Consider the following 13,321-nt stretch of genomic DNA (forward strand, 5'->3'; position numbering starts at 1 on the left):
TAGCTGGTACTGCTCAGAAGCGCCAAGGGATAATGATGGAATTGGAGGCCCAGAGAAAGGATGAAGAGAGACAAGAGAAAGGAGAAGTAACTGCAGAACTGAAGAGATTCACAACGCAGGAAATGGCAGGGGGATTTTCTTTATTTGAGGAGGCACTGTTAGTTTTTGAGGCACAGGACCCACAGGACCCAAACATAGAATGGTACATGAAGGTTGCAGTAGCCATTCAGAATGCAATCCAGTGCTACCATGTCCATCTATGATAAGAAAAAAAGAGCTACTACCCAGACAGCACTGGATCATTTTTTCAAGAGGGTACATAGAATTGACTCTAGCAAGGAACCAGAACCTGTGCCATCAATGTCAGGCATGAGTGACATTGCAGCTTGCCCTCTTTCTCCTATTGCTAATGATCCTTCACCTCTACCATCTCCCACCTCCTCTCCCTCCTCCAGTCAGTAACTCTTCTTGTCTGTTCCTTCGATGCCAGCCCCTGGATGCCAGCTGTTGTACTGTACTACTGTACTTTTCAAGGAACTGTACTGTAAGATTAAAAATATTTTCATTATTTTTTGTGCTTGTTTTTTTATGTATTATTTGTGTGAAAAGTATCATAAACCTATTACAGTACAGTACTATATAGCCGACTGTGTTAGTTGGATACCTGGGCTAACTTTGTTGGACTTAATGAACAAATTGGACTTACAAACACGCTCTCAGAACAGAATTTGCTTATATGTAGGGGACTTACTGTACCCAACACTGGAGTGGTTGAATGTTTAAAACAAATATTAACAGAACTGAAGGGAGAAATAGCAAGAAAATGACAGGACTTCAATACTCCACTTTCAACATTGAACAGATCATCCTGACAGAAAATCAATAAGGAAACAGCAGACTTGAATTACACTGTAGAACAAATGAACCTAACAGACATATCCAGAACATTCCATCCAACAGCAGCAGAATGCTCATTCTTCTCAAGTGCACATGGAACATTCTCTAGTATAGATCATATGTTGCACCACAGAGCAAGTCTCAACAAATTTAAGATGATTGAAATCATATCAATATTGTTTATGTCCACAGTAGTATGAAACTGGAAATCAATAATAGCAAGAAAACTGGAAAACTCACAAATGTGTGAAAAATAAACAACACACTCCTGAAAAGCCAATAGGTCAAAGAAGAAATCAAAAGGAAAATCAGAAAGTATCTAGAGACAAAAGAAAATGGAAACACAACATACCAAAACATATGGGATGCAGCAAAGGCAGTTTTAAGAGGGAAGTTAATAGTGATAAACACCTACATTAAGAAAGAGAGATCTCAAATAAACAACCTAATTTTATACCTCAGGGAACTAGAAAAAGAAGAACAAACTAAACCCAAAGTTAGCATAAGGAAGGATATAATAAAAATGAGAGCAGAAATAAAAACAGTAGAGACCAGAAAGGGAGAAATAAAAACAATAGAGACCAAAAAAATCAGTAAGCCCAAGAGTTAGTTTTTTGAAAAGATAAACAAAATTGACAAATATTTATGTAGATTAAATGAGGGGGGGAGGAGACTCAAATAAACACAATTATAAATGAAAGAGGAGACAGTAAATATTGTGACTGATACTACAAAAATATATACAAAGTATCATACTGTAATGAATAATTAGATACCAACAAATTGAATAACATAAAAGAAATGGATAAATTCCTAGAAATATACAACCTACCAAGACTGAATCATGAAGAAATAGAAAATTGGAACAGAACAATAATGAGGTGGAGATTACAGCATTAATTCACTGAATCTTAACAAATATGTAAGGAAGGATTAAGGCCAATCCTTCTAAAATTCTTCCAAAAAATTGAAGAGGAAGGAACACACCAAACATTTTTAGACCAGTAATACCATGATGCCATTGCCAGATAATTAGACTTCAAAAAAAGCAAACTATAAACCAATATCTCTGATGAATATAGATACAAATATTTCAACAAAATACTAACAAACCTAATTCAACAGCACGTTAAAAGGATCATACACTGTGATCAAGTTGGATTTATCCCTGGGAGGCAATGATGATTCAACATATGCAAATCAATAAATGTGATAACCACATTAATAAAATGAAGGGTAAAAATCGTGATTATGTCAACAAATGCAGAAAAATCACTTGAAATAATTCAATATCCTTTTACAATAAAAACTCCCAATAAATTGGGTGTAGAAGGAATGTACCTTAACATAATCAAATCCATGTATGAGAGACCCACAGCTAACATAATACTCAATGGTGAAAGATTGAAGGCTTTTTCTCTAAGATTGGGATAAGTGTGCCCACTCTTACCACTCCTATTCAATATCGTACTGTAAATCCTATCCAGAGCAACTAGGCAAGAAAAAGAAATAAAAGGCATCCAAATCAACAAGGAAGAAGTTAAATTTTCTCTGTTTGCAGATGACATAATCTTATATATAGAAAATGCTAAAATTTCCACAAAAAATTATTAGGACTAATAAATGAATTAAGCAAAGTTGTAGGATACAAAATCAACAAAGATCAGTTATATTTCTGAACCCTAAAAATGAACTATCTGAAAAAGTAATTTAGAAAACAATCCCATTCACAATAGCATCAAAAACAATAATATTCTTAGGAATAAATTTAACCAAGGAGGTGAAAGGTTTATATACTGAAAACAATAAGACATTGATGAAAGAAATTGAAGAAACACAAACACAAATAAATGGAAAGATATCCCATATATATGGATCAGAAGAATTAATATTGTTAAAATGTCCATATGACTCAAAGCTATCTATAGATTCAATGCAATCCTTATCAAAATTTTAATGGCATTTTCACACAAATAGAAAAAAATTCTAAAATCCGTATGGAATCATCAAAGTCTCTGATTCACCAAAACAATCCTGAGAAAGAATATCAAAGATGGAGGCATCACACGTCCTGATTTGAAACTATATTACAAAGCTATAGTAATCAAATCAGTATGGTACTGGCATAAAAACAGACACATAGACCAATGAAACAGAACTGAGAGCCCCAGACATAAACCTATGCGTATATGGTCAACTTATATTTGACAAGGGAGCCAAGAATACTCAATGGGGAAAGGATAGTCTTTTCAATAAATGGTGTTGGAAAACCATGTATTTCATGCAAAAGAGTGAAAGTGGACCCCTATCTTACACCACTCATAAACATTAACTTGAAGTGGATTAAATCTTAAATGTAAAATCTGAAACCATAAAAGTTCTAGAAGAAAACAGAGGGAAAAATCTTCTGGACATTGGGGTTGGCAATGAATTTTTTGGATATGACACCAAAGCACAAACAGCAAATCAGAAGTCAACAAATGGCAACACATCAAACTAAAAAGCTTCTGCACAGCAAAAGAAACAATAAACACAATGAAAGGCAGCCTACAGAATGGGAGAAAATATTTACAAACCATAATATATCTGATGAGGGGTTAAAATCTAAAACATTAAAAAAAGCTTATAGTACTCAATAGTAAAAACAAAACAAATAATCCAGTTAATCGTGGGCAAAGGACCTGAATAGACATTTTTACAAAGAAGACATACAAATGGCTAACAGGTACATGAAAAGGTGTTCAACATAAAAAATCTTTAGGGAAATGCCAATCAAAATTACAATGAGATATCAGCTCACACTTGTTAGAATGGCTTTTATCAAAAACCAAGAGATAACCAGTTTTGGCAAGAATGTAGAGAAAAGGGAACTGTTGTGCACTGTTGATGGGACTGTAAATAGGTGTAGCCATCATGGTAAACAGTATGGCAGTTCCTCAAAAAATTAAAAATAGAACTACCATATGATTCATCAGTTCCACCTCTGGGTACATATTTGAAGGAAGTGACATTAGTAACTTCAAGAGATATCTGCACCCTAATGTCCATTGCAGCATTATTCACAATAACCAAGACATGGAAACAACCTAAGTGTCTATTGACGAATGAATGGTTAAAGAAAATGTGGTGTATATATGCAATGGAATATTACTAAGCCATAAAAAAGAAGGAAATCCTGATATTTATGACAACATGAACGAACTGTAAGGTCATTATGCTCAGTGAAATAATCAGGCAGAGAAAGACAAATTCTTGTATGACCTCACTTATATGTGGAATCTAAAAAAGGTGAACTCATTGAAACTGAGGGTAGATTGGTGTTTGCCAGGGGCTGAGCAAAAATTGAAAAGGAGAGAACACTCCTAAACTCGTTTTATAAGGCCAGCCAGATAAGCACACTACAAGGAAAAAAACTGTAGACCAATATCCCTGATGAATATATTGATAGATGCAAAAATTCTCAACAAAATATTAGCAAACTGAATTCAACAGTGCAATGAAAGGATCACACACCATGACCAAGTGGGATTTATCCCTGGGCTGCAAGAATGGTTCAACATACACAAATCAATAATTGTGATAAACCACATTAATAGAATGAAAGACAAAAATGATATGATCATCTCAATAGATACAGGAAAAGCATCCTTTCATGATAAAAATCCTCAACAAATTGGGTATAGAAGGAATGTACCTCAACATAATAAAGGTCATATATGACAAACCCACAGCTAACATCGTACTCAACAGTGAAAGATTAAAAGCTTTCCCTAAGATTAGGAACAAGACAAGGGTGCCCACTCTCACCACTCTTATTCAACATAGTACTAGATAGAAGTCCTAGCTAGAGCAATCAAACAAGACAAAGAAATAAAAAACATCCAAAAAGGAAAAGAAGAAGCAAATTGTCATTATTTGCAGATGATATAATCTTATGTATAGAAAGTCCTAAAGACTCAACCAAAAAACTTTTGGAACTAATCAAAAAGTTCAGTAAAGTTTCAGGATATAAAAATCAGTTGTATTTCTATAAACTAACAACATAATATCTGAAAAAGAAATAAAGAAAACTATCCCATTCACAATAGCATCAAAACCAGTAATATACTTAGGAATAAACTTAATCAAGGAAATGAAAGGTCTGTACAATGAAAACTAAAGGACTTTGATCAAAGAAATTGAATAAGACACAAACAAATGGAAAAATATCCTTTGTTCATGGATGGGAAGAATTAATATTGTAAAAATGTCTATACTACCCAAAGCCATACATGGATGCAATGCAATCCCTACCAAAATTCCAATGGCATTTTTCACAAAATAGTAAAACAATCCTAAAATTGCACGGAAACTCAAAAGACCCTGAATATCCAAAGCAATCCTGAGAAAGAAGAACAAAGCCAGAGGCACCACACTTCCTGATTTCAAACTATACTACAAAGTTGTAATTAAAACAAGATTTTTTTCTTTATCTTTGATTTTCTGTAGTGTGAAAATGATATGCCTAGGTACAGTTTTTTAACATTTTTCATGTGTGTTGTTCTCTGAACTCCCACATCTGCGGTTTGGTGTCTGACAATATTTTGGGGAAATTATCAGTCATTATTGTTTCAAATATTTCTTCTCTTCCTCTCTTACTTCTCCATCTGGTACTCCCATTATGCATATGTTACAATTTTTATAGTTGTCTCAAATCCTTGGATATTCTGTTCTACTTTTTTCAGTCTTTGCTTTTCAGTTTTGGACAAAATTTTATGTTGATATATCCTCTAGCTCAGTTTTTTTTCTTATCTGTGGCCAGTCTACCAATAAGCCCATCAAAGGCATTCTCCACTTCTGTTACGATGTTTTTGATCTCTAGCATTTATTTTCGGTTCTTTCTTAGAATTTCCATCTCTTTGCTTATATTGCCCATGTGTTCTTGCATGCTGTCTACTTTATCCATGAGAGCCCTTACATATTAATCATAGTTGTTTTAAATTCCTGGTCTGATAATTCCAACATCTTTTTCATGCCTGTTTGTAATGCTTGCTCTGTCTCTTCAAATTGTGTTTTTTACCTTTTGGCATGCCTTATAATCTTTTCTTGATTGTTGGATGTGATACACTGGATATAAGGAACTGCTGCATATAAGCCTGTAGAATTGTTGTGGTGAGATATGGGGGGAAGGGAAGTACTATACATTCCTATGATTAGGTCTCAGCCTTTAGTAAGCCTATGTCTCTGCACTGTGAACTTCACAAATGCTTCTCAGTATTTTTCACCCCGCTTAGTTGTGTCAGGATGGCTAGAGTGTGATGGATTTGGGTATTTTTCTTTTTACACATAAAAGACCAGAGATGAGTAAAGTTGGATATTTCTCTTTCCCCAGGTCAGTTAGGCTTTGATAATCCTCCAGCAGGTTGGGCTCTGGTTAACTACATTCTCCTAAGGGCAGGCCTTATTAAGAACAGAGTACTCTGGTGTATTTCAAAATGGTTCCTTTGCCCCTCCTCCTGGTAGAGGAAGCAGGAGGGACTTTTTCTCCAATATTTATTGTGAGAACATGATTAAGTTCCTAGAGGTAAATTTCACAATATTGTGGAGGCTCCCCTATTACTGGGTGCCCCTGGAATTTTTAATTCTCATACTTGTCCACACTGAGCCTCCAGCAATTCATCAATTAACCCAGCATTGGATCCCCTGGCAGTTTCAGCTAGTGAGTCTCTACTGTGGTAAGCTTTAACTCCTTGTATTCGCCTCTCTGTCTCTCCAGTCTTGGAGGCAGAAGTTTGCCTTGTGTCCTCACCTTTCTTATGTATCCAAGAGGTATTGTTTTTTCATTTTGTTCAAGGTTTACTTTCTGTTAGGATGGAGTGATGACTACCAAATTCCCTACATGGAGAATGGGAAATTGGAGGTCCACCTTAACTTTTCAAAGTTTGCTTAGAGTCAGTGTTGCTGGATGTATTGATAGATCTTTTCCCTTACATTTCAGCACTTTAAAGGTACCTTTTTTTCTGATGAGAAGTCAATGGTGGATTATATTATTGTTCCTCAGGCTGTTATTTTTTTCTGGATTATTTCAAGATTTTCCCTTAATATTTGGTTTTCATGTAGCTTGACTATGATGTACCTGGGTATTCTGCTTGGGGTTCACTGAGCTCCTTGAATCTGTAAATTTATGTTTCATTATATTTGGAACTAGTTCAGGCATTATTTTTCAAATATTTTTCCTTCTTCTTCTTCTGTTTTTTGCCTTCTGGGACTCCAATTACATTTATGTTAGAACTTTGATATTATCTAACAGATCACTGAGTCTCAATCTTTTTCAATCTTTTCTGTGTACTTCAGATTGAATAATATCTATTAATTTGCCTTCAAGTTAATTTACTCTTCTTTCATTTTCAATCTACTATTAAGCCCACCCCATGACCTTTACTTTAGATTTTTAATTTTCAGTTCTAGAATTGGCATCTGTTGTTTCTTTTTAATTGTTTCTATACCTCTGATATAATTTTCTATTTGTTCATTAAAACTGTGTTTTCCTTTATTTCCATTAGTGTAGTTATGATAGATGACTTAAAATCCTTTTCTGCTAATTTCAACATCTGGTGCATCTTAGGGCTGGTCTCCACTAACTGCCTTTTCTCTTGAGTATAGGTAATATTTTCCTGTTTCTTTTTCTCCCCTAGCAATTTTGGAGTATACCCTAAATTTTGTGAATGATATATATGTAGGATATCTATACTCTCTTTCATTTCTCTATAGAGTATTGCTTTTTTTGTTTGTTTTAGTAGGCAATTAATGTGGCTGAACTGAAACACAAAACTCTCCTTTGTGGTGGGCAGCACTGAAAATTCTGTTTAATTTTTTCAGCTTTATTTAGGCTCTTTGGAATCTGTCACCACATGTATCATTTATGGCTCCATCAGTGATTTGGGCAGTTTATACACAGAATTGGGGTCTCCCACTCTGTAGTTCTCTCCATTATTGGATTTCTCTCATCGTTTTCCAGCTTCAGTTGTCATCCTGAACTCTGTCTTCTGGTTCTGCAAGCCACAAGGACTGTGAGCAGTTGTGTTACGTAGCCAAATATCACTGGCTTGTCAGAGCCAACTCTGCACCTCTCCTCTCAATTTCATGTTGATAGAATTGGCCAGGGTGGGAATATTTACACTATGGAAATTGGGAAATACTATGAATCAGGCTTTTATTTATTTTTTCCTGGAGATCCAGTTGTTAAACATTTAACAGCTGCAACACCTACTTGTAGTTTCTCTAGAATTTTAGTTATTGCTTTGGCCTGGGGCCTGCCCTCAGGCAGACATTTTTAAAAAAGGGCAAACTCACTTAGTATTGCTCCTTTCTTTCAATTGTCCACTCTTCCAATTTGTGACTACTTATGATTAATTTCCAATGCATTTGCATTATTGTTTTTTGTCCAGAGTTTATTATTGCTATGTGCAGCATAATTGGTTTCATAGAAACTGCTCCACCACTACCAGAAGTGGTTCTAGTAAAATTTCTCTGTGGTTTGCAGTGAACTGAGAACATTTATGAAAATGCTATTAATTTTTAAGCTATTAATACAGCTAAAATTGTATGATTTAAATTATAATTTTTGTTATGAGAGTATCCTCATCTAACTTATTTGAATTAAAATATCTTTTCTTTTAAAAATGATGGTGCCCTAGGTGGTTTATTTGTTTAGTATCTTTATCTGCCAAAAGCAAAACTTTGCCACTGTAGTGGGTTGAATAGTGTCTCCCAAAAATTCATGTCCACTCAGAACCTAAGGATGTGATCTTATTTGGATGTGTAGTCTGCAGAAGTAATTAGTTAAATATCTTGAGGAGAAATCATCCTGGGTTTAGGCTGGGACCTAAATCCTATGACTGCTGTCTTTATAAGGGAAAAAACAGGGAAATTTGGTCACACAGAGACAGAGGAGAAGACAATTTGAAGACGGAGGCAGAGATTGGAGTGATGCTTCTATAAGCCAAGGAATTCCAGGAGCCACCAGAAGCTGGAAGAGTCAAGGAAAGATTCTCCTCTAGAGCTTTTAGGGAAAGTGAGGCCCTGCTAACACCTTAATGTCAGACTTCTGGCCTCCAGAATTATGAGACAATAAACTTATGTTGTTTTAAGCCACCAAATTTATGGTAATTTGTTATGGCAACCCTATGAAATAATACAGCAACCTATGACAGTTCATCATATTTCCTTTTGCCATTTCGCTAATCCAAATTCAATGGGCATTTATGCAAACAAATGTACAAAAAAATACGTACCTCTGCAGGAAGGAGTGTGCATAGTTATGTGCCCACATACAGTTGTTTTATGTATAACTTACATGTTGCTTTGGTAGACAAAAATACTGTACCTGGGGTCAGCAGTCTGGGTGAGGGTCTTGGTTCTGTCACTAATTCACTATGACGTTGTGTGAGCTATATTTTTTCTTCAGGCCAGCTTCTCTTTTTGAAAAATGAGATGGTTATCTTTTTTTAAATTATTTTTTATTGCAGTGTAGTTGCTTTACAATGTTGTGTTAGTTTCTGCTGTACAGCAAAGTGAATCAGCTATACGTATACATATATCCCCTCTTTTTGGATTTCCTTCCCATTTAGGTCACCACAGAGCACTGAGCAGAGTTCCCTGTGCTATACAGTAGGTTCTCATTAGTTATCTATTTTATACATAGTAGTGTATATATGTCAATCCCAATCTCCCAAGTCATCCCACCCCCCATTCCTCCCCTGGTATCCATATGTCTGTTCTCTACATCTGTGTCTCTATTTCTGCTTTGCAAATAAGTTCATCTGTATCATTTTTCCAGATTCCACATATAAGCGATATTATACAATATTTGTTTTTCTCTTTCTGACTTACTTCACTTTGTATGACAGTCTCTAGGTCCATCCACGTCTCTGCAGATTGCACAATTCAAAAAGATACATGCACCCCAATGTTCATTGCAGCACTATTTACAATAGGCAGGACATGGAAGCAATGTAAATGTCCATCAACAGAAGAATGGATAAGAAGATGTGGTACATATATACAATGGACTATTACCCAGCCATAAAAAGGAACGAGATGGTTATCTTTATGGGTCCTTCCAGCTCAGTGACTGAGCCTATGGATCCCTATCTCTCTATATACTCAGTATATGGGTATATGCATGTAGTCAGAGTGGAGCATGTGTGCCTCAATGAACAGAAGTAGAGAGTATTAGGATTTTTTTTGGGGGGGGGACCAAACAGGATAGTGGTTTAGATAGAAATAGCACAACATGGGAAACATTTTAAATGCCTTCCATGTCCCAGTCACTACATACATATTGAGGTCAGTACACTAAACACACATAATGAAACACATGTTCTAGGATTTTTTTTTGGGGGGGACCGAACAGGATAGTGGTTTAGATAGAAATAGCACAACATGGGAAACATTTTAACTGCCTTCCATGTCCCAGTCACTACATACATATTGAGGTCAGTACACTAAACACACATAATAAAACACATGTTCAATCAGATGCCCTAAAGGACCATTTTGATTCTCTGACTAAATGGGCTGAAAAACCACAATATGAGGGGTTTGATTAAGAAAACTTTTATGCTAATCATTATATATAGGTAGAAGCTGAATTCTTTGTTAGGAGCAGCTCTTTACACATATGTTCCTATTCATATTGCTCCTGAAATGCTCAAAAGGGAATGTTGTGTCAGTGTGATTTGGGGTCCCATTTGGGGACTCACCTTTTAAATTTGGTAGTCTATATTTCACTCTTCACAGATCAACAACTTCACCCGGAATTTTCCTGTCTTAGAGCCTAGATTGTTAGGTGTGAAAGGGTCTTTCAAGATCATGCACATCCATTGCCATTCATTTTACCATTGAGGATAATGAGGGCCAGATTGAAGAAGTGACTTGTCAAAGGTAATAGTCAAGTAATTTTCAGAGGCAGGACTGAAACCTAAGTTCCTTTATTTTATTCTCAGTCTAGGTCTTTTTCTTCCCCCTGTTGCATTGTTACTATACTTTACCCAGGTTTTTTCCCCCAGTGGGAATATAATTCTTTTATACTTTGAGTTAATTCATCTCCTTCCCTCTCTTCTTCCTCCTTGTGCAAACTCACACACTTACATACACCTATATTCCCTTCAGAGGTTTTTGAAAGGAAAGCATTGTGATTCTGCTGCTTGTCTGTTTTGCCTGGAGGTAAGCTCCAGCTGACAGTTCTGTTTTGGGTCTACACTTCTACTTAGTTGGGGGTGGGGGTGGCAGCTAGGTCATTGGCAGATCAATGTGGCCGAACCCTTTCTTCTTAGTGAAGTGGGAATGGCAACCTCTTTGATGTAATTTTTTTTAGCTCATTATCGTCCTCAGAGATGTATGTGAACAGACAGATTTGTCAAACCTTTATTTGGAGCCTGGGCTAAGAAGGCGCACCCAAAGGGATGTAAGGGAGACAGACCACTCATCTTCCGTCTTGGAGCAGCTAGCTAGTAAGCATCACATGTCAACTATGGTAATCCATACTTCCTTTATCCTCCTATTCGCTCTAACCCTTTTGCTCTCTTTCCCTTCCCTTTGCTCCCTCTGCTCTTCCCCTTCTCTCCGAGTTTCCCTCTATTTCTCTGCTGGATACCTTAAAGAATAAAATACTACTTTAGTCTTTCCTAAAAAAACACAGATCCAAACCTTTGCAGCGCTGTTTTCTGAGCCCCAGCACAGCCGCGTGCTCAGCACCAAGCAGTGGTGATTCCAAAACCAGCAAAGGGGGAGGGGAAGAGGGAAGGGAGGGGGGTGAGAGAGAGGAAGGGAGGGAGAGGGGGAGAGAGGGAGAGGGAGAAGCAGAGGGAGAGGGAGAGGGAGAGGGAGGGGGGAGAGAGAGCGAGAGAGCGTGAGCGCGCGCAAGCTAGCGAGCAAACCAGAGAGAGAGAAGAGAGAGAGACCCAGAGAAAGAGAAGAGGAAGCCGAGCTCTGTGAGGGCTGAACGTCCAACTTGTTTCAGTTCATTCATCCTTCTCTTCTCTCCGCTTCGGGGAAGTGACTGTGGCGTTTGGTAAGAAACATAGCTTTCCCTACTTCCCCCTCCCCCAAGCTCAGGTCTCCTTTAGCGATAGCATCTCTCCCCCGTTCTGAGAGTCTCCTTGGGTTGGCCAGCGAGGAGAGACACGCTCTGCAGCTGTGATGCTATCCTGGGTTCCCCAGTGGGGCTGGTGGAAACCCAGAGTCGGCATCTGGGCAGGGAGGCACAGGGGTAAAACCTGATTTGAGGAAGGGGGGTTGCGATGTGTTGTATGCGCTATTTGCTTCATTGTCAGTGAATTGTTTTGTTCCTCTTTGGAAGCAGGTCAGCATTGACCTTGCAAATTGCTTGGGGGGCCGGCAGCTGCTGCAGAAAGCCACTGAGTGGCCCCTAGCCAGAGCAGAAAGCACTGTCATGACCCCCCAGACAGCCCTAGGCACAGGGATGGGGTAATGGCTGGAGCTTCCTTTCTCCTTTAACTCTTTCTCTGCAGCTGCTTCTCATTGCTGGAAATGAGAAAGAAGGAGAATACCGTACAGCCTCTTTCCCCATCTCCCTATTATAACTCCCCCAGATGCAAGTGAGTAGAAAGTTGTAAATAACTGTTTCCTTTGAAAGCAGGTTGAGACCTCCCCCCTTCCTTTAAGAGGCTCATTGTAGGGTTGGGCCTGAGTTCCTTCACAAACTTGGGAGGCTTCCCTTGCTTCTCTGTGGGAAGCCCCCATTGCCTGTCCACTCCCCATTCCAGGTAGATGAGCTGACAGACTAGACCAGGGATTCAGATATCCCACCCCATCCTACTGGCAGGCGTGGTATTAGGTCCAGCTGTGTCCTTGGGAGGGAAGAAACACCTGATGGTTTGTTTGGAACTGGATTTCCAGTTTGCTGCTCCTCTGGCTGTGGCTGTGGCTGGCATAGGCAGGAGGACTGGGGGAGGGGTGGCTCTTAGATTGAGAAAAAGAGAGAGAGAGAGAGAGAGAGAGAGAGAGAGAGGGAGAGAGAGAGAGAGAGAGCAGGGTGAAGAGCCAGGATTCCTGGTGTGAATGGTATGATTTATTGAGGGTCAGCAGGTTCTGGATGTCTGTAGCTATGCAAGGGTTGGCTAAAGCTCTTGTACTATAGCCCCTCTGAACTGTCAGGGGTAGAGATCTGGTTGCTTGATGGGGGCTTTTGTGAGTTGGCAACACTGCCATACCCATGGTTCTAATTATAACACCCACAATACCAATTGCTAACATTGTTGAGTGCTTAGAATGTTTTGGATCTTGGGCTGAGGGTTTAATATGAATTATTCTTACATTAACCCTATGAATCAGATACTATTTTTATCCTTGGTTTACTGATGAGGAAACTGAGGCACAGAGAGGTTAAGCAATTAAATGTCCTGACTGGGAATTAAAACAC

At 38.0% G+C, this 13,321-nt stretch overlaps 1 protein-coding gene across 7 annotated transcripts in view; it reads left to right on the forward strand.

Annotated features, from left to right (window-relative positions):
• The window catches only part of GABRA3 (gamma-aminobutyric acid type A receptor subunit alpha3), a 313,063-nt gene that overhangs the window by 49,811 nt on the left and 249,931 nt on the right, over window positions 1–13,321 (forward strand). The window contains exon 1 of one of the 7 annotated variants that reach the window (XM_067724650.1): window positions 11,769–11,950. The exons of the other annotated variants lie outside the window; for them this stretch is intronic. The gene's annotated coding sequence lies outside the window, so the exon portion shown is untranslated. Of the gene's footprint in view, window positions 1–11,768; window positions 11,951–13,321 lie in introns of those variants that run through there. 7 annotated transcript variants of the gene reach the window in all.

The sequence above is a fragment of the Pseudorca crassidens genome, chromosome X (assembly GCF_039906515.1).
Source record: "Pseudorca crassidens isolate mPseCra1 chromosome X, mPseCra1.hap1, whole genome shotgun sequence".
NCBI lineage: Eukaryota > Metazoa > Chordata > Mammalia > Artiodactyla > Delphinidae > Pseudorca > Pseudorca crassidens.